Source organism: Tachypleus tridentatus, chromosome 10 (genome assembly GCF_004210375.1).
Source record: "Tachypleus tridentatus isolate NWPU-2018 chromosome 10, ASM421037v1, whole genome shotgun sequence".
Taxonomy (NCBI): domain Eukaryota; kingdom Metazoa; phylum Arthropoda; class Merostomata; order Xiphosura; family Limulidae; genus Tachypleus; species Tachypleus tridentatus.
In genome coordinates this window covers 75,083,833-75,107,215 of record NC_134834.1, presented here as the reverse complement: position 1 = coordinate 75,107,215, position 23,383 = coordinate 75,083,833, and the positions used below count along the sequence as shown (strand labels likewise).

Genomic DNA, 23,383 nt, shown 5'->3' with positions numbered 1-23,383 from the left:
CACACTACTTGTAACTTTGATTCAGTTAGAACTAACTTCATTCATTATACTCTGTTTTCCACTCTACTGCAAATTTTCTATCTTTTCCCCACACCCACAGATTTGATGTTTATAAAAGTCTTTTGTTAGATGCGTTATAAACCTATTTTAAAATACAATTATTGATGGCGTTCTTTTGTTTGACTTTTGTCTGCCAAGTTTAGAAAAATATTTAAGTATAAAGCTGCACAACGCAGGTCATTAAAATTTGCATCATACGAAAAGTTCATAATTTTGATCATTAAAAAAATTTAAATCGCCCCCTAGTGGCACAGCGGCATGTCTACTGATTCACACCGTTAGAAACCGAATTTCGATACCCGTGGTGGGCAGATCACAGATAGTCAATTGTATAGCCTTTCGCTTAATTCCAAACAAACAATATATTTCCTTAAACTATATTATTTGCATAAAAGTGTAACACTGACATGACAATAAATGTGGAACTTTATTACATATATATAATTATGGAAGCACATCCAGTGAATAATATTTTTTATTTTATACATTTTAGGTTTATTCAACAATTTTTTAATGGAGATAAACCAAACCTTCGAAAGAATTCCCAGCACCCTAAAAGGAAATAGCTATTTTCGATGTTGACTTTCCGTGTACGGGTGACCCCTTTTCTATGTGTAAACAAATCAATGTTGATCAGGTGAGGGCTGTATTTGCACTATGACGCTACTATATTTCTTAAACCAGTACGTAATCACACCTGCACTAAAGACGAGTTTTTTTTAGTGGTTTGTATTATATTAAAGATCACATTTTACAACCTCAAGATCTTCTGGTGTTTGGCTTTGTAAGTATTTACAATTGTTTGTTTTACATTAAAAAACAGACTTACTTAAACATCTGTATTTAAGAAATAATCTTTTTTTGAGGTCGTAAATCTCAGTGAGACTTGGAACCGAGTTCTCTCCCCCTCTAATATAAACTACCCTTACATTTGTTTAGCACCCCTCATTTATTTTTCTCAATATATTAAATAATTATGATGTAGGCCTTGAAATAGCCATTGGTTCTGATGAATATTTTTTGCCTCGTACTTAACATATCAATTAACAGCAAGAGTTTTATGTTTTAAATATATTTGTAATTGGCTAACTTAAGTCATACATTAGTTAAATTTCACACGTATATCTATCCGTTTATCAGTTATTTGACACTATTGTGTGTTGTCTTGGACTACAACAGAGACATTGTGGTTATGTACTTTAAAACAGTTTCATTAGATATGTTGTTTTTTTTCTACCTGGTTCGCTAAGTTATACATGGATATAGTGTTTACCCGTTTCACACGTTATTTCTCAATTATTTGATTGTTACACATAAATAAGAAGTTACTGAAGCAGAGTGATGAATAAAATAATTAATGTTATTTAGTTAGAAGTAACACAGTGCTTTCAGGTGACTGTAGTTAATTAAAGGTAATCAAGAGAATATTAACTAATGATGTAAGGAAGAGGTTAGGCCTAGTTAGACTTAATCTAACATTGTATTAATGTAAATATACTTCGTTTTAATTTTGATATTTTTTATCATTGTAGTGATTATTTTAATTTGATTCAACATAAAAGCTATTGGTATAAATAACATTTAAACTCCTCAGCTATTTACGCTTGGATATGGGTTATTACTTAACTTTGACACATCAGGAAAACACCTCCATTGACTAAGACGAGCAACATAGTTAAAAGTGAATAAGATATAAATTCTAAATCAGTTTTTAAGTATTAATTTTCTAGGTGCATATGCTACTTTGTAAGTTCAGTACTAAAGTATTAGTGGAAATAGGCTTCTTTAGTTTATAAGAAAATACGTAGAATCACTTCGGCTTGCGTACAAAATTATATTAAATATTAATTATATTAAATATAGAGAAAGCAAAACTTCGCAACACTTTAGACACAGAAATTTCTTCCGGGTTAATAAAAAAACTTGAATTGTGGTTAGAGATCATGAAGAAGACCGCCTTTGTATAAAAAAGAGTAACACCTCTGTCGGGTTTAAGTGGTTTGGTTTAGAGTATCTAAATACCTCCTGGCGGCTGTATTGGTAGATTCTGTCTTCAAGTCGTTACGGGGTTACCTGTTTTAATAAGTTGCACCCATATACAGTAGAGTTTTGTCTGTCAGTTACATAAGGGACGTTTAAAACTGCAATATGTATTGTTGTGATGTTCGTAAAACGTGCGCATGCCATGAATCACGAGAAGAATTAAACATTCTGTCGGTTGAAACTGTAGAATGGACGGCAACTGCCTGTTGTAGAGACACAAGTTTAGAGGATGACGTTTCAAGAGTCTTCCGCCTTTCGTCTTAGGCCTGAAGAAATAAAAATACATAATTTTCTTAATTTTGGTTTTATTTTCTCTTGAAACAGAACACTTTTGAAGACCCTGAGGAAGTACAAATTTATCATATATATATATATAAAACGTTCATTACTGTGTTATACAATGTGAACCGAAAGTTAGCAGTTTCATGTAATATATTGATCATTTTAATTTACGTTTGTTTCAGGATAATGAACAGCATGACTTATGGACTTACGAAGGATCAACGAAGTTTAATCCACTCAGTAGAGATCGGAATGTAAGGCAAACAGCCTCAGGACCAGTCTGTGTGACAAATATTATTCTGTTAGTTAAAACTATTAGGTCATCTAATAAGTAATGTCCGAAAATTTAATATAGAAAGTGCATCATCATTTCTGTTTTTGTAGAAGGCTTTAATGACTAAAATATGCAGTAGGACGTGTATAAAAATGTTCAGACAAATAAAAGAAACTAACCCAACTCCACTTTTTCAGATCATTAATCAAATACTTTTGTTTGTTTGTTTGTTTGTTTGGGAATTTCGCACAAAGCTACTCGAGGGCTATCTGTGCTAGCCGTCCCTAATTTAGCAGTGTAAGACTAGAGGGAAGGCAGCTAGTCATCACCACCCACCGCCAACTCTTGGGCTACTCTTTTACCAACGAATAGTGGGATTGACCGTCACATTATACACCCCCACGGCTGGGAGGGCGAGCATGTTTAGCGCGACTCGGGCGCGAACCCGCGACCCTCGGATTACGAGTCGCACGCCTTACGCGCTAGGCCATGCCGGGCCTAATCAAATACACCCGTATGAAGATGGATGTGTCTGAGGAGCACATTAGGCATATAATGCTTTACGAGTTTGAAAAAAGGCAAAAGTGCAGCAGAAACTACACGAAACATTCAAGTTGTTTATGGTGCGGAGTCTCTCAGTGAAAGAAAATGTCCAAGGTGGTTTCAGAAGTTCAGATCAGGTGACTACAGCTTAAGTTATGCACCACGTTCAGGTCGTCCTGTTGACTAGCACAGATATGTAATTCAAACCGTTCAACAGTTCACCGTCATTTGCAACAGCATGGAAAGGCGTCAACACTTGGAAAATGTGTTCCCCATGATTTGATAGAAGCCAACCTTAGAGCAAGAGTGGACATCTGCACTTCTCACCTTTTTTGGACAGGCTAGTGACTGAAGATGAAAAACGGATATTTTATGAAAAATGTTAAGCACCGCAGACAAAAAAGTTAATGCAGGTAAACTGGCTAAAGCTCGGCCCAAAATGGACTTCCACCCTGAGAAGGTCTTGTTAAGCGTTTGGTGGGATATTGTTGGTGTGATCCACTTTAAGTTGCTGCCACTCAATGTAACGATTACATCAGACTTCTATTGCCAACAGTTAGAGTGCTTGAATGTTGCACTGAAAGAAAAGTGGCCTGCTTTGATCATTCACACTGAGATAATGCACGGCTCCATAGAGCAAGGATCACATCTACAAAGAATGAAGAGCTAGACTGGGAAAACTTCCACATCCTCCTTATTCTCCAGACCTTGCCCCATCTGATTATCACCTATTCTGAAGTTTGCAGAACTATCTTGATGGAAAAGAGCTTGGAACACATGAAGATGTCAAAACTGCCATCTTTACATTCTTCTCTTCCAAACCCCAATAATTTTATAGAAGTGGCATTCAGAAGTTTGTGAATCATTGGCAGGAAGTAATTAATAATAATGGAACATACATTATTAATTAAATAACATTAAAATCCTTTCTGTTTTTCTGAACCTAAAATCGGATATTATTTAAAGGATGACCTGATATCTCTAAGTATTTTAATTAAAAGTGTCAAATTAGTAAACGAAATACGATTACAGGTCTGAAACTTCTTATGATATGTTGTCATTGCTCAATTCCATTTATATACTGAAATGTTTCCCGTTCATATCTGTTGAATAAATACCATAATTCTCATTCACGCTCAGAACAAGACAGCAGTTCTCGATCTCTAAAGGAACTTACATTATCATCTGTATCATATATTGTAAGTTAATTTACGTTATCATCTATATGATATATTGTAAGTTAATTAACGTTCCTTAAGTGTTCTGCCACACAACTAAAACTATTTTTACTCGTAATCTGAGGGTCGCGTGTTCGACTCCCTGTCACACGAAACATTCTTGCCCTTTCAGCCGTGGGAGCGTTATAACGTGACGGTCAATCCCACTATTCACTGGTGAAATCGTAGCCCAAGAGTTGGCGGTGGATGGTAATGACTAGCTGCATTCTCTCTAGTCTTAAACTGCAAAATTAGGGACGGCTAGCGCGGATAACCCTCGTGTAGCTTTGCGTGAAATTCAAAACAAACCAAACAAAACTATTTTTAAATGTGTTAATGCTAATTTGTCTCTTCCTATAAAAGTGGTAGGGAAGAGAGTCTGTTTCACACAAACTTTGAGATATGATAAGTATATATGATGTGATATGATATGATAAGTGTTTATGATACGATATGATAAGTGTATATTTATCGAAACAGGTTAAATAGATTTGTTTTAATGTACAAACTACCAACAAATTACGTAAATCAAGAAAAGCATCTCGACTATTGTGTAGCTTTGTGCTTAACTAGAAACAACATTTTATAAACTTATTAATTCTCCATTAACGACGTACTCACTGGTGATCTTGACGTCATAACTAATAACATTTACTAAAAGATCTTCTGAAGTTCATAGAATCAAACTAAAAGGTAATTATTCAAATCACCCAGTAATATATTACACCAGTGGTGTAAACTAAAGAACTTAAAAGCAATCTTATTAAAAGAATGGCTCAATATTAACAAGAGTAAACAAAAAAGCAGATATGGAGTGTTCAGGTTCCTTACACTGTAAGTACGTCATCACTATTGTCATAACAGGTTTACTCTCGTCTGTAAAAAATGAAAAAATATTCTATTTTAGCTTGATGCAAAAAAAACAACAACAACTAGGGATTGACCGTATAACATCAAACCTCTAGGTAATGAGGTATATACCACGTTAATACAGAAAAAGACAGTATTACAGAGAGAAACTGGACAGTTTTATCAAAATGCCTAAATTTATTTGGATCTCCAAATTACCTAATAAAACACCGATCACACAAATTCAGATTTATTGTCGAAACTAAAAAAAGCTAAACTAAGAATTCGACAACTATAGTCTGAAATACATTGAAGAATTGTTTTAAATAAATGCTTTAATATTATCAAAGAAAGAACTAACACTAAACCAGACATTATCATGGATATCTCCACTGACGGTAAAGAGTTAACACTAAACCAGACATTATCATGGATATCTCCACTGACGGTAAAGAACTAACATTAAACCAGACATTATCATGGATATCTCTACTGATGGTAAAGAACTAACATTAAACCAGACATTATCATGGATATCTCCACTGATGGTAAAGAACTAACACTAAACCAGACATTATCATGGATATCTCCACTGATGGTAAAGAACTAACATTAAACCAGACATTATCATGGATATCTCCACTGATGGTAAAGAACTAACATTAAACCAGACATTATCATGGATATCTCCACTGATGGTAAAGAACTAACACTAAACCAGACATTATCATGGATATCTCCACTGATGGTAAAGAACTAACATTAAACCAGACATTATCATGGATATTTCCACTGACGGTAAAGAGTTAACATTAAACCAGACATTATCATGGATATCTCCACTGACGGTAAAGAACTAACATTAAACCAGACATTATCATGGATATCTCCACTGACGGTAAAGAGTTAACATTAAACCAGACATTATCATGGATATTTCCACTGACGGTAAAGAACTAACATTAAACCAGACATTATCATGGATATTTCCACTGACGGTAAAGAACTAACATTAAACCAGACATTATCATGGATATCTCCACTGACGGTAAAGAGTTAACATTAAACCAGACATTATCATGGATATCTCCACTGATGGTAAAGAACTAACATTAAACCAGACATTATCATGGGTATCTCCACTGACGGTAAAGAGTTAACATTAAACCAGACTTTATCATGGATATCTCCACTGACGGTAAAGAGTTAACATTAAACCAGACATTATCATGGATATCTCCACTGATGGTAAAGAACTAACATTAAACCAGACATTATCATGGGTATCTCCACTGACGGTAAAGAGTTAACATTAAACCAGACTTTATCATGGATATCTCCACTGACGGTAAAGAGTTAACATTAAACCAGACATTATCATGGATATTTCCACTGACGGTAAAGAACTAACATTAAACCAGACATTATCATGGATATCTCCACTGATGGTAAAGAACTAACACTAAACCAGACATTATCATGGATATCTCCACTGATGGTAAAGAACTAACATTAAACCAGACATTATCATGGATATTTCCACTGACGGTAAAGAGTTAACATTAAACCAGACATTATCATGGATATCTCCACTGACGGTAAAGAACTAACATTAAACCAGACATTATCATGGATATCTCCACTGACGGTAAAGAGTTAACATTAAACCAGACATTATCATGGATATTTCCACTGACGGTAAAGAACTAACATTAAACCAGACATTATCATGGATATTTCCACTGACGGTAAAGAACTAACATTAAACCAGACATTATCATGGATATCTCCACTGACGGTAAAGAGTTAACATTAAACCAGACATTATCATGGATATCTCCACTGATGGTAAAGAACTAACATTAAACCAGACATTATCATGGGTATCTCCACTGACGGTAAAGAGTTAACATTAAACCAGACTTTATCATGGATATCTCCACTGACGGTAAAGAGTTAACATTAAACCAGACATTATCATGGATATTTCCACTGACGGTAAAGAACTAACATTAAACCAGACATTATCATGGATATCTCCACTGACGGTAAAGAGTTAACATTAAACCAGACATTATCATGGATATCTCCACTGATGGTAAAGAACTAACATTAAACCAGACATTATCATGGATATTTCCACTGACGGTAAAGAACTAACATTAAACCAGACATTATCATGGATATCTCCACTGACGGTAAAGAGTTAACATTAAACCAGACATTATCATGGATATTTCCACTGACGGTAAAGAACTAACATTAAACCAGACATTATCATGGATATCTCCACTGACGGTAAAGAGTTAACATTAAACCAGACATTATCATGGATATCTCCACTGACGGTAAAGAACTAACATTAAACCAGACATTATCATGGATATCTCCACTGATGGTAAAGAACTAACATTAAACCAGACCTTATCATGGGTATCTCCACTGACGGTAAAGAGTTAACATTAAACCAGACTTTATTATGGATATCTCCACTGACGGTAAAGAGTTAACATTAAACCAGACATTATCATGGATATCTCCACTGATGGTAAAGAACTAACATTAAACCAGACATTATCATGGATATCTCCACTGACGGTAAAGAACTAACATTAAACCAGACATTATCATGGATATCTCCACTGATGGTAAAGAACTAACATTAAACCAGACATTATCATGGATATCTCCACTGACGGTAAAGAACTAACATTAAACCAGACATTATCATGGATATCTCCACTGACGGTAAAGAACTAACATTAAACCAGACATTATCATGGATATCTCCACTGACGGTAAAGAACTAACATTAAACCAGACATTATCATGAATATCTCCACTGATGGTAAAGAGTTAACATTAAACCAGACATTATCATGGATATTTCCACTGACGGTAAAGAACTAACATTAAACCAGACATTATCATGGGTATCTCCACTGACGGTAAAGAGTTAACATTAAACCAGACATTATCATGGATATCTCCACTGATGGTAAAGAACTAACATTAAACCAGACACTATCATGGATATCTCCACTGACGGTAAAGAATTAACATTAAACCAGACATTATCATGGATATCTCCACTGACGGTAAAGAGTTAACATTAAACCAGACATTATCATGGATATTTCCACTGACTGTAAAGAAAATTAAAGAGTTTGAGACCAACACAGTAGAAGTTTTTGAATTTTACTTACAGAAGTTTTCCTATTGATAAAATTCAAAAGTATCTTTTATTTATAATTCTAAAATCATTTAATACTTCTGAAAAATTAATGCTTTGTTTGACTAAAAACAAACAAACGTTTATGTGATATGTTACTTATTAAAATTACCATAGTTTCGGCCAACATGTCTGCAAACAAACTTGAGGAATATTTAATGGCTCACGGGTTGTGAATTTATATTTTTTCGAACTTGAATGTTCATACAGTAAAATAATAAAAAACTTATTAAAAAGGACAATAGTAAAGCTTTATGCTTTGGTCGTGTTTGTAGATACGTTAACATCACCCTATTTTATAACATTCAAGGTTCTCTTAACATTGCCAGACAAATATATCCACCAATTTTTTTTTCTGGTTCAAAGCTCTTTCACTAATAACAAAGTACAGTATAGGGTATTTAAATTTGTGTATTAGTGTAGATATCCAAATATTTACGTTGAAAGTTTTCAATGAAACAGACACTAGTAATTTTGAAGTTACATGCTCAGCATTCAGCCATGGAGGCATTATAAGTGAAGGTTAATACTACTATTTGTTGGTAAAAGAATAGCACAAGAGTTGGCAGCGAGTGGAAGTGATTAGCTTCCATTCCTCTAGTCTTTCATTACTAAATTAGGGACTGTTAGGGCAGATGGCTTGTGTATCCTTGCGCAAAAGAAAAATAAATAAATTTTGAAGTTATTAACTTTAAACATCCATGTACAATTACACTCAAAAGACCTATTGTACGACATTTACTATTCCCGGCTTATTAGATACTTTAGAATCTGTTCAACGTTACAAGATTTCTCGGACAAGAGCTAACAAACGTACCTTACTTTTTTCACAGACAAAAATTCGTTTTCCTTACACAGTTTGCTATACAAATTCTTAACATTTTTGTGTAAAATTCAACACATCAGCTACTATCAATTATAGGTTTTAAATTCTGATTCTGAGTTAGTACTTACCTCGAAACCTGGGATAGTCATTTGGACATTTTTATTACTCCTTTAGTGTATTTTAAAATAAGAAATACTGGCGAAACAATTTGCGAAAACAGGGTTAAAAAACGTATTTATAAAAAAGTTCTGTTCCCCTTATCAGGGCGATGTCCATGAATATAACAAAGTAACATTTAGGGCTTCATTAACACTTAAAAGTTTTATAGGTTTCCTTGTTTCATTAACGCTTAAAGGTTTTATAAGTTTTATAGTTTTCCTTGTTTGTTTTTGAATTTCTCCCAAAGCTACACAGGGTACATCTGTGCTAATTGTCTTTAAAGAAAAGGTAGCTCGTCAACACTACCCACCGCCAACTCTTGAGCTACTCTTGTACCGACGAATAGTGAGATTACACGCACGTTATAACGCCTCCATGGCTGAAAGGGCGAGGATGTTTGGTGATTGGGATAATGTTTACTAATATCACAGCCCACGGAATGGCCAGATGGACAGGCGCACTACACACCGTCTTTTCAGCAGGGGAAGCGTCATAACGAAACAACCAAAGCCATTATTCGTTGATTAAACAGCAGCCCCTAAGTTGGCAGTGATAGCTAACTGCTAAATACGGACGGTTAGCGCAGATAGCCCTCGTGTATCTTTGCACAAACTTCAAAAACAAACCAAACGAAATCTGAATATTACGACGTCATCAAAACTACCATATTTATACGTCATTAAGTAATTAATTAAGGTGATAAAGAGTCATTACAATATTGGGACCCTCATTACTTGCTGATATTCATTTTGTCGTATTACATCGTAGATAGTCCGAGGAGGAATCGAACTCCAAAATTTAGCTTTGTAAGTCCGTAAACTTGCGCAAAACACTACAATAAAACGTAGCCGTTCCCTTGGCTGTGGTTTCGCTAGATAGTAGATAGGGACAGTGGGAATCTCGTTAATCCATTCATGCGCGTCACTAATTAGATGACGAGGCATTTGGCTACCTTTGGCCGGAAAGACAACCTCTATTAAATTTGTCTCTCATTACAGTTCTTGGTATAGTATATATCATAACATTATATCATTTGTTATATTATTTTTCCCTAATGACTTAGTTAAATTAACCAATTAATTACTTTTATTTCTCAAAATCTTATTACTTTATTAATAGAGCGAATTTTCTTGAAACTTATCTCGTATACGATACAGATGAAAAGAAAATAATATTTAAGCTACTTTTACTCAGTGTAGTGAAGTCTTGAAGTTCAAAGTATATAGTTTGAATAATGGCAGGTTGTTCAAAGAAGGTGGCTAAACTCTGTTGCTATAGTTATCTGTTGTTCTGGATCAATTATTGTTACACGCACATACTGAGAATAAGTGGACATTAAATTTTTAACACTAACTAGTACATTAGGTAACTATGTAACTTCCATTACTTATATTTTAATGGAATAACCAAAACTGGTATAAATTTCCCACGTAATGTGAGAGTAAAGACGCTGTCGTGACGATGGGTGCTCTTTCAGTTTTAGCAGATTTCTTTAGCGCTTACTGCTGGTCTGTATTTTGTAGCAACAGTAGCAAGTTAGTTATATTTTACTCTTTTATTCGGGCTATATTCATTAACGATATTGATTGTTATATCTTTATAAGTAATTGTAATATTTGTTCTAAAACGTAATTTTAGTTATTGTTATTATTATTAAGATTATTTCATATTGTTAGTTCTATATATGGATTGAGGACTAATCTAAATCTACTGATCTGGCCGTGTCAAGTATAAGTTTTAACACGGTGTGGTAGTTGTTAGTTGGACATTGGTCTAAACAAGTGAAACTGTTACAACGGTGTGGTAGTTCTTAGTTGGATATTGGTCTAAATAAGTGAAACTGTTACCACTATGTGGTAATTCTTTGTTGAACATTGGTCTAAAAATGTGAAACTATTATCACGGTGTTGTAGTTCTTAGTTGGACATTGGTCTAAACAAGTGAAACTGTTACAACGGTGTGGTAGTTCTTAGTTGGATATTGGTCTAAATAAGTGAAACTGTTACCACTATGTGGTAATTCTTTGTTGAACATTGGTCTAAAAATGTGAAACTATTATCACGATCTTGTAGTTCTTAGTTGGACATTGATCTGAACAAATGAAACTGTTACCAAAGCGCGATAGTTCTTAGCTGGACAGTGGTCTAAACAAGTGAAAATTTTACCCCAATATGAACATACAGTGTTTATTAGAATAGGTAATATATACTTTTACTTGTAATATTATAAATTTAATTGTATGTTTATTGTTTCTCTGTAATGATTTATCTGCGTATTTAACTTAATGTGTGGGCGTATGACTAATCTCTTGAGATATCACTGGGTTTTAGACCAATATCTAGCTACAAACTTCCCATAAAGGTTAAAAACATTATATCATCGATTGGATGCATTCGCTTGAGTACCAATATCCAACTAAGAACTACCACACCATAGTAACAGTTTCTCTTGTTTAGATCAATATCTAACTATGAAATATCACACTGTGGTAACAGTTTCAGTTGTTTAGGCCAATATCCAACTGAGAACTACTATGCCATGGTAACAATTTTTCTTCCTTAGATCCAAATCCAAGTAACAACTGTCTGCAAAGGTTAAAAACATTATTTCATCAGTTGGATACCTTCGCTACTAACGACATATTCGGTAGTAAACCCAACACCAAGATTACTTCATTTTTGGCCACTATATAACACAAACCTGTGACATATTTACTAATGTACCTTAAGGACAATACATGAGACATGTTAATAGTCGTAAGTGTTTTTATTACTACTTTCTTGAGCGTTTAACACGTGAGCTTAAAACTAACCTACTTATAGCTAAATCCGATGGTAATTTCGATCACCTAGAAGTCAACTGGGACCTCCTTCCACAAGGCAAGTGGTAGTGATTCATTACCAGGTAATCAACTGAGATCTGCTTCCACAAGACGAGTGGTAGTGATTTATTCCATGGAAGTCAACTAGAAACGCCTTCAACTGAGTTCTGCTTCCACAAGACGAGTGGTAATGATTTATTCCATGGAAGTCAACTAGAAACGCCTTCAACTGAGATCTGCTTCCACAAGACGAGTGGTAATGATTTATTCCATGGAAGTCAACTAGAAACGCCTTCAACTGAGATCTGCTTCCACAAGACGAGTGGTAATGATTTATTCCATGGAAGTCAACTAGAAACGCCTTCAACTGAGATCTGCTTCCACAAGACGAGTGGTAATGATTTATTCCATGGAAGTCAACTAGAAACGCCTTCACCAGGCGAATGGTAGTGATTCCTTACCTGGAAGTCAACCAGGACCTCCTTCCACAAGACGAGTAGTAGTAGTAGCTCATAACCTGGAAGTCACACTGAACCTTGATGTTAAAGGTATCAGCTGGGAAATACTGCAGTTATTTCTATACACTCGAAAATTAATGAACATATACAGGCACGAAAGAATTGGAAAAAAAACTTTCTAGCAGAACATAGCTTCAACCATCACTTCACTTTTTACTACCAATTTTCAAAACACACGTTCGTGTAGGAATGAATCTGGACACACCTCCTCAACCAAACGTTTTAAATCACCAGTTTTATCATCAGGAACATTACCATCATATTTTCATGTTTATACTTATGCATAATGTCTTATGTCGATCGGGACAAATTAAATTATGTATGGTTGCGAGTATGTTTAGTTATACATGTGTGTGATACATATACATATACATTAATATAATACCACCGACACAACGTAACTTACATTTATGTTAACAGCTCACTGATATTTTACTATTGAATCTAATATTATCGTAACAATAACGGATGGCACAAGTAAAAATTTTAACGTTTCTTTTTTAACAAATTAACTGAGTATGTATGTAGGAATTTTAAGGTGTTTCTAACATAACTTTTATTATTATAAATTCGTCTCTATATTTTATCATCAATTCCTCAGGTTACATTATTAAACTATTTTTGACAGGACCCGGCATGGCCAGGTGGTTAAGGCACTCGACTCGTAGTCCGAGGATAGCGGTTTCGAAACCCCATCAAACCTCACATGCTCGCCCTTTCAGCTGTGGGGGCGTTATAATGTGAGGGTCAATCCCATTATTCGTTGATAAAAAATAGCCCAAGAGTTGACGGTGGGTGGTGATGACTAGCTGCCTTCCCTCTAGTCCTACACTGCTAAATTAGGAACGGCTAGCGCAGATAGCCTTCGTGTAGCTTTGCGCGAATTTCAAAACCAAACCAAACTATTTTGATTGAATTTTCAAAACTGATACTTTTGCAGATACAATTTTAGAACATAGTTGGATGTAGTTATGAACATATATACACACACACACACCAAAACATTTATAATAATTGATGCATCATAATGAGGAACGTGAAAAATTCTCTAACCGTGTTAATACTTCTAAAAGTAAAGTCACACTCATTTCTTAAACAAACCTTTACTACTGCTATTCTGTATGATTCCTTCGTTAGTCAGATGAAGAAAAGCGGAAGCAGACGTAAGCGTGAATTTAACATAAATACATATAATTGTTTATGTCTTTGTCGGTCACAGGTAACAAAATAGAAAATACATTTCACTACTGACAAATGGTAAAATTATAAAAACCTTATGACTCGAGCGATCTTGAAAGGTGAATCTCTCGACAATGATTGGGCTTTAGGGTTTTTATCAGTTTATATTAAGAATTCTTGATCTTATACATATATACATTTCACATCATGAGCAAATGCTAAAAGTTGTCAGAATTTTTAGTGGCAAAAAGGAGTTGGGAGACAAACAGAATAATCTGTTCGACAACACTTCTCGAAGCCATTTTAGACGATTTTCTTGAAGTAACATGCAATTCATCTTATAGGTTTTATTACAATTGACATTGATTGTCTCTTCATCAGATAGTACCTCATGGAAATCTACACCATATTTTAGCAAGTTCCCTGAGCTTCCTTTCAATCAACAGATCCCATAAATTCCTTTTCAATCAACAAATCCCTTGAACCCCTTCTTAATTAACAACTTCCTCGAATTCCTTTTAATGAACCCCTTGAACCCCTTCTTAATTAACAACTTCCTCGAATTCTTTTTAATGAACAAATCCCTTGAACCCCTTCTTAATTAACAACTTCCTCGAATTCCTTTTCAATCAACAAATCCCTTGAACCCCTTCTTAATTAACAACTTCCTCGAATTCCTTTTTAATGAACAAACCTTGAACCCCTTCTTAATTAACAACTTCCTCGAATTCCTTTTTAATGAACAAATCCCTTGAACCCCTTCTTAATTAACAAATTCATCGAATTCCTTTTCAATAAACAAATCCCTTGAACTCTTTTTCAGTCAACAAATCTGTTGAGCTTCTTTTCAATTAATGAATCCCTTGATCTCCTATTCAACCAAGAAATCTTTCAGTCAACAAATCCCTTGAACTCCTTTTCAATTAATGAATCCCTTGATCTTTTATTCAACCAAGAAATCTTTCAGTCAACAAATTTCTTTAACTCATTTTCAATCAAATCCCCTGAACTCATTTTCGACAACGAATTTCAGGAAACTAGAAAATAAGCGGTGTTTCTACAACATTTTTTTAAAATGGCATCAATGGTTTTGTAGACAGTTTTGTTAAAAATCTACAATATGAAGTTTAGTCTAGGGGCAGAGGACAACAATCATTCAATATTCAAAACGTTTAAAATATCTTTTACTTTCCAGTTTTTTTTTTAAAACAAGTAATTGAATTTTATGCAGCACACTTAAAATATATCTTTAGAATAACAAATCCATGTTTGTTTTGGAAGGAAAAAAAATGCTAAATCGTAGTGCTGGCTTCGCCCCTAATGACTTTGAAGTGTTACGCTATTTCATTAGTTTAATAATGGAAAACGTTTTAATGCAATAATTCCTAACGATGGTTGAATTAAGTCGAAGAATGACACTGCTTCGATACAACTCTTAAATGTATCGTTCAACATAAGAGTAGGTATTACGTGGTATAAAAACAAATATTGGATTTAAGATTATAATTCTTTATTTAAAAACCAGTGCCATTGCTTTTTCTGATGGCTTTATAATTATAAATTTATTAACCCCGTAAATATCCGTAGACAGATGATTTTTTTCAAGTTTGCCCAAAACAATTTTGACCATACTGGCGCTACATATGTCTTTCGTTGACAAAATTTCAAGATACAATTCCCTCATTCCCACTGACGTCGCCATATCATTTGAATCTCATATGCTTTAGTAGCTGTGACAAACCGAATTATCTGTGCCATCTGTTCCGTTTGGCTTTTGAGTGAATCAAAACGAAAACAATAGAATAATACTTGGCATTTGTAGCAGCAGTCAAGAAATGAGATTGGATTTATTTGGACAGCAGTAGAATGAGCTCATTCTTAGTGTTATTTTCAGTATTTTTCTTCTAAAACATGACTTAATTACAAGATCAAATATTCAACAGATTACATGAAGTCTGAGAAGCTCCATATGAGTTTCACAAAGAGCAGTATTTTGAATTTCTTGAAGTCTTATGAAATGACATGACTTTTAACTATATTTTTCCAATAAATATATTATTCTTGGTTTAATTGAGGCACAAAGTTTCCATATCAATCATTTGGTTTACCCTTTTCAAGATTTTAATCATTCAAACTATTGAAATGCTACCAGATGATTTGCTGACTTTTCATGTCCACTTATACACGATGGTATTGTTGACCAGCGTAGCTGCAAAACCCGAAATTTGGGGCTGTGGTTACATTATACAGGTCACGGTCATATTTCTCCGATAGGCCAGACAAACAAAGGTAGACCAAAAATTTGTGGTGAGTGTCGTCGGCTGGATACCTTCCCATTAGTCTACGATTTCAAAATTTAGGAGACCAATAAGCAGATATTCCTATGTGTAGTTTTGGGAAAAATTCAAAGCCAATCAAATAAATATAAACGATTTTTTGGGTATTTCGAAAATTTTTCCTAAAAAAAAAAACGTTGGATTGGTATTTCTATTGTATTGATGAGTAATCCTGGTTAATAGCTTCTTACTTTATAGCGTTTGTCTGTTTTTGGGAAAGCCTAATGTCCACATCTGGGCTGACAGTGATACCTTTGCATTGTTGGATTGTCCATATAGAATACAAATTATCGTCACTTGTTCTTTTTTTCTTCTTTATTATTGTCTTTGTCACCAGAAGCTGTAGCTTCTTTAACTTCTGAGACAGCGTTGAGAGAACTTGTGGTATTCGTTGTTTCTTGACTCGCTCTAATAGTATCATCTTCACTTTCTTCAGATGTGTCAAGTTGAAAAACTTGAAGAAGAATGTCCTTTGTTTTATCAAATACAGATATGTCTGCAGTAGTTTGATATTCGTTTTCAATACTGAATACTCCCCCCCCATAAAAACCAGTACTTTTTATTACGTACGTTTTATAAGTTTTGTCGTCAGCCACTTTGGGTTATCGCTGTATTATTTGTCACTGCCGTATCTCTCTCGCACTTTCTACAATCGTAAAGATAGTTTTATAAGAATAAGCCCTCACGACTGAAAGGGAGAGCATGTTTGGTTTGACAGGGATTCGAACATGCGATCCTCTTATTATGAATCGAGTGCTTTAGTCACCTGGCCATGCCGAGCCTATTAGTATTTGTTAAATAGCAATTAGTTAATACGTAGCGTTATAAAAATAATTCCTTCCCAGTGGGATTTGATTCGAAACGTAGCTATTTACGGCACGAAACAAACATTTCGTTTCTTAGTATTTTCTAGGTCTTCCTTATTTGTCGCGTCCCTCGTTGATTTAAAAGTAAGTTTACGTACTTCAGACTTTATAATTCGTGGTTTGATCCCCACGATGGATAAAGTGTGCAGATAATTCACTGTGCAACCTGACGCTAAAAAGACAATAACAAAAAATACGTCGCACACTAACATTGCACAGAAAAATGAACAAAAAAAAAACCTATGAGTCGCTTGTTAACAGTATATCACTGAACTCAGTCGATACAGATTACGTGATATAACTATTCTAAAAAATTCCAAGTTTTGTAACAGGAATGAAATAATCAGTAGATAATGGATAAGTGTCAGCTAATTAATGACAAGTAAGAAAAAAGGTTTATATTGTCTCTTGATCAGAGCAATGTCTGTACTTGGAGCAAAACTAAAAATCAACCTAGCTTAGTATAGCCAATTAAATATACCTTTTTATGTTTCTACCTCTGAAGATTAGAATATACTGTTTCATGAACAACCTCGTATTTTACAGTATATTCAGCTGTAGTCCCAAAAACATTTAACGAGGTTCGGCCAACCTAGAGACTCAGGCATATTGTAAGCTAACAATACAAAACTATCTTATATTAAAATGTTTGTTTTGTTTTTGTTTTTTGAATTTCACACAAAGCTACTCGAGGGCTATCTGCGCTAGCCGTCCCTAATTTAGCAGTGTAAGACTAGAGGGAAGGCAGCTAGTCATCACCACCCACCGCCAACTCTTGGGCTATTCTTTTACCAACGAATAGTAGGATTGATCGTCACATTATAACGCCCCCACGGCTGAAAGGATGAGTATTAAAATGATAGTAATAAAAATATATAAAATTAAAAAGTAATAGTCTTCTCTTTATTAAATAATAAAACCAATACTGTTAGTGAAAGTACTAATATCCGCGAAGTAAAATCATTGGTGTTAGATACGTTAAACCGGTTCGTTATTACACTAAACAATATTAAAAGGAATTAAAGTATAGACATAAAATGTTTTTAAAAGATAGCAATACTCTGTAAAATGTCTAATCCCATAATTCACAGCAAGTATATTGTTGAATTTATTACAGAAGTAAATGAATTTCGTGTTTAAATACGCAATAAGAAACTTCTATTATAAAAAAAATGAGCGTGAATTTGTTAAGAGTTCTATCTAGGAAATATTGTAATGATGAACAAACTCTATTGTATCAAATAAGTTGAGAGTAATAAGCTTTGTAATATATCTTGTGTGGGTGTGTGTTTTCTTATAGAAAAACCACATTGAGCTATATGCTGAACCCACCGAGGGGAATAGAACCCTTATTGTAGTGTTATAAATCCGTAGACTTACCGCTGTACTAGAAGGGGTGGCGTATCTTGTTCGGAATATTTGTATTTGAAAATGGAAAGTTTATAACTTCAAAACTGAAAATGTGCATTTTAACCTTTAAACGTCATTGTTTGACTAATGATGTTGATATCCTGAAGTCATGACAACATGCTTTGTGTATAGTGAAAGATTTTTTTTTTCTAGAGTGAGCTCCAGTGGACTTATTTGTTGGAATGTGTGCAGAAAAACTTGATAATTTAATTTCGAAATATCGTCCATAACTCTACAAGCGCGACTGTAATACAAAGTTTTACTGAAGTGTTTCTTAGTAAACTTATTTAATTTGCCGATGTGATAAGAGTAGACTGTTATATTAATTAGAATAGTAAAGCTTCAGGGCATTGTTTAGTTTAGAGCATTTTTTGTAACATATATACTGTACAAATATATATGTTATTTTGATAAAAAACGCTGGCTATAACATTACAATTAAAGCAAGTTGTTTAAACTAGTATATATAAAGCCAAGTTTGTTTGTGTGTGTTTTCTCGCTCCTTTCAACCACCTACTCCTTATACCTTCCAATTCTTCTTCATCAGTCAGCACCAAACTTGAAATGTGATACAGGATGACATAAGGAAGGTCATAAGAGGGAATGAGTGGACTCCCCATTTAATTTCATATCTAATTCCGAAAAAAAACTACCAAATTAGCACAACTAGAAACAGTAGTACAGGATGGATTAAAAGGGGTTGGACTCTCCCCTTTTAATTTCATGTTGATATAAATAAAAAAAAGTATTTACTTTCAGTATTGATACCTTAGTGTATTTTTTTTGTATTTTTAATGTCCATTATGTTAAGGAATAAATAGAAGCACCATTTGCTATTCTTTGTTTTTATTTCACCCGTCCAGTGGACGGAACGTCAACTAGTAATACTGTTTTATAAACACTATTTTATTAAACACAAGCTGTGGTATCCGTCCTTTGTCCAAGTTATGAAGGTAAAAAATGTGGTAGTAAATGATATGATAAATAACATAAAAATTCTAATTTTCACACAGTTTATTTATAACATAACATATTATTACAATATTCATTATTATCTCACCAAAGGTTCTCTGTAAGCTTCACTATATATGTACTTAAAACATGATGTACATTGTGAGATGGTAAGGGTGACTTTGTAGGAAGAGGTAGCTGACAAACTAGTGACATTGTGGATGTTTTCTGTTACCTGCTTTCAACACCCAACTCTTAATGCCATTTTACTCTATTTCAAATTATTAATTAATTGACGGTCATCGGCTAGAGAAATGTCTTACGGGATGAAGTTATGAGGTCAGAGATCAAAGCATGAAGTAGCTATAACTCAAGAAATGTATTCTCAAGACGACTGCCATGGATATTCGCACTTTTATTAACATACAATGCAGAACAGCATTTCGACCTAAGAAGGTTAAAATGTTGTTTTGTAATTTATTTTAATTAAAGTTTTAATACCCATATCAGCTGTCTTGAGAATGCATTTTTGCTTCAAGTGAGTTTCTCGTCATGATGAACTCAAGAAATGGTTCCTTGATATCAGGTTTGTGGTAGCTGCCATCGTAAAAACTTCATCTGAGCTTATGTATTAGCACATTCTCTGAAGCATATAAGACGTTTGTGTGCCCTTCCACATCATCGCGTGCATGTTGTGTTATAGAAAATTATTTATTATTATTTTAATAAAGATTTTTAAAAATATATTTTTGGTGTAAGAACATGGCGTCATTTATGAATGTAAAGTTAACTCACGTCATATATAATAAACACTCAAGAACAGTAATATTGGGATGGAGGGGTTGCGAATCCCCATTAACACGCCCCTTGTCACAACAAACTGTCATCCCACAAACTTTGGTTAAGATTGGCCTAACGACCTCGGCGTAGTTACTTAAAGGACAAACAGACAGACACAGATTTTTGTCTTTTATATACATATACGACATTTAATATAACAATAAAAACAACTATATAAAAGCACTAATAACCACTTGAATAAAATATGAGACAAAATTTAATTTAAAACACAAAGGATAAAAATAATTTTATTGAAACCAAATTACCTAGACATCACTAATACTTTGTTTGAAACAGTAGAAAGGTAAAGAGGTATACTGAACACGTCTGTTTTATATCAAGGTAATAGAAGGGATAAATTATTTCTTTTTTTTATAACAACAAATATGAGGAGGATTATTTCGGTGGGTGGTGATAACTAGCTGCTTTCCCTCTAGTTTTACACTGCTAAATTAGGGACGGCTAGCGCAGATAGCCCTCGAGTAGCTTTGTGCGAAATTCCAAAACAAACAAAAACAAACAAACTGTTCGAATGTTTCGTAACGTAATGGTCATCTTAACATGTTTGCCTGTTAATGTAATAGAATACAGTTTATATAGCATAAAAATGTGTTTGTTCAGTTATGTGCAGGAATTACTCTGGAACCTAAGGTCTGCTTCTGGATATACGTAATCAGTCATCAGTCTCTATGGAAGTTAACTTCCGCTACCTTTGGCAGCAAAGCTCGTTCTGTCTATTCTAACGACTCCTGTTGATGATGTCAAACAGTGGTACACAATACCAGCTTCATAGGATAAGATCTAGAACCACGTAATTAAGTCTTTTATAGGCTATATTTACTTAGCCACGCCTGTCCAGTATAGATAGCTATAAGGTTATTTTAGTAGACACATAGCTTGCTATGATGTGCAACCACGGGAGAATTCCAAATAAGGTAGCGAACATGTTGCTTTTGTACATCATGACTCAGTATAGTGTACAACCAAGGAAACACCTTTCCAACCAAGATAGAAATCATGTTGCTTTGTTAGACACATGGAATGTAATGACGTACAACGAAAAAAGAATTTCCCTTCAGTTTAAGTTCTGACGAGTTTAGTTTTGAAAGTAAGTTTATAACCTTTTTTAATATTTGGCTAAGTATAAAATCGGTGAAAATGACATTTATAGTTTATGAGTACAGATTTGAGGACAGCTTGTGAGATAGAAAGTTTTTTTTTTGCTAAATTATGGTTGAGTTTATTGTTCATTTATTATTTCCTTCTATAATTTTAAGTAATTATTTGTATTTCGATAAATACTTGACATCAGCTTCCCTGGCGGTAACGTACAGATGCTATTAATGTAACAGAAAAGTATGTAAATTTATGATCACATAAGGTGTACTCTCGTGTCCTACACTGTGAATAAATACGCTGTCAGAAGCTTCACTTACAGTTTGACACTCGGTGATAATAATGAAATATATTTTTAGAGTACTGAGTTTGCCTTTTATGTGAAATTATATTTTTTCTTTTGGTTTTTTTCCCTGATTCCATTATTTGGACTAATGCTGATGTTATTAATATTTATGATATATGGTTTGTTAATATTGAGGTGAAGTCCTGGTTAGGCACTTGTTTGTTAACTGTGTCTTAGCAAGCGCTAAATTTATTTCTAAATGTTGTTATTGTTGAATAAATTGTTAATTGTTGTTGAGCCTCGATTATAGTGGCGTGTTTATTTTGAAGTGTTACAAGCTACGTTAGATACAAATATAGTAGTTCATTTTAAATTTTTAGAATTTTTTAAAAATTGATTTGTAATATAGGCTGTAAAATTTATAAAGTTAAAACATATGTTTCAATAAAATGACAACGCATTCACCTAAATATTATTTTTTTAACAGCATGTTTGTATTTTCAATAAAAATTAACTTTTAAAAATTTCATTTTAATTCCCACCAACAAAATACCAACCATTTTCACTAAAAGTTCAACAGTAACACTGTACATGTTACTAGTATTTCGAAACTAATATCGATCTATTGAGTACAAAACAGCGTTTAGAAAAAAAAATCGTTGCTTATTATTTGCTCCTTCCTCATAAGAGCTACATGCATTACGTTATTTCTGACCACATGCATTACGTTATTTCTGACCACATGCATTACGTTTTTTTCTGACTACATGTTTATGAACTAACTATTATATTGCCTTGCTGATTCCACAAAGTCACGTAGTTCAACATACATTACAAGTAATCATCTGATCTTATGTAAGACGTATGTGAGCTTAGTTCACTTTGCATTACTTCACTATCTATTCTTGCTTCAGGTGTTAAACATTAGTATAATATACTGTTAGAAAAATACTTTTCACTATTTTTTTTCAAATATGTCTAAATCATATAAGCAGTCATGGAAACATTTACTCGAACAATATATTAAATCGATTGATTGGTAATGATATATCTGTTGTCCTATGGTCTAAGCGTTAGTTCTCACCATTATATCTCATACGGTTCAAAGGCAGCTAACATTCCCTATCCATGTTTGGTTTTAATGTTTACTATTAGTCCATATACTTCTAACCATATATAAGTTGTGTGATATAAGTGGTCTAAGAGGTAGTTCTCCACACTAAGGTAGCTAAAGTTTGAATCATCTGTAAGGTTTTGACCCTGGCTACTGATCCAGAAACATGTTTTGTGGAAAACCTGGTTGGAAAATATATTAATTATCATTTATTATAAAAATATTTTCCTTCAAAATTTACATTATTCATAACGTATCATAACATAATTAACTGAAAGTGGCTAATATTATTAATATTCAATATGTTGTGTTTCAGTATCATGTTTATATCTCACTAGTCTCAAATTAAGATTATAGAAATTTATAAAAGAGAAAAACCTGAAATATGAAAAATACTTTTAACTAACGTTTAAAGAAATAGAGTTTCGACGCTATTAAAATACCAGGACAAATTTATTTAA

The 23,383-nt window shown here is 33.7% G+C and overlaps 1 long non-coding RNA gene across 4 annotated transcripts in view; it reads right to left on the bottom strand.

Annotated features, from left to right (window-relative positions):
• Positions 1-1,415: 1,415 nt before the first annotated feature.
• Positions 1,416-23,383, bottom strand: part of LOC143229600 (uncharacterized) — a 46,669-nt gene continuing 24,701 nt past the window's right edge. For 3 of the 4 annotated variants that reach the window (XR_013015951.1, XR_013015953.1, XR_013015954.1), the window contains one exon: positions 12,676-12,823. This is a non-coding gene — a long non-coding RNA (uncharacterized LOC143229600). Of the gene's footprint in view, positions 2,370-12,675; positions 12,824-23,383 lie in introns of those variants that run through there. The other variant, XR_013015952.1, reaches the window with a different exon arrangement.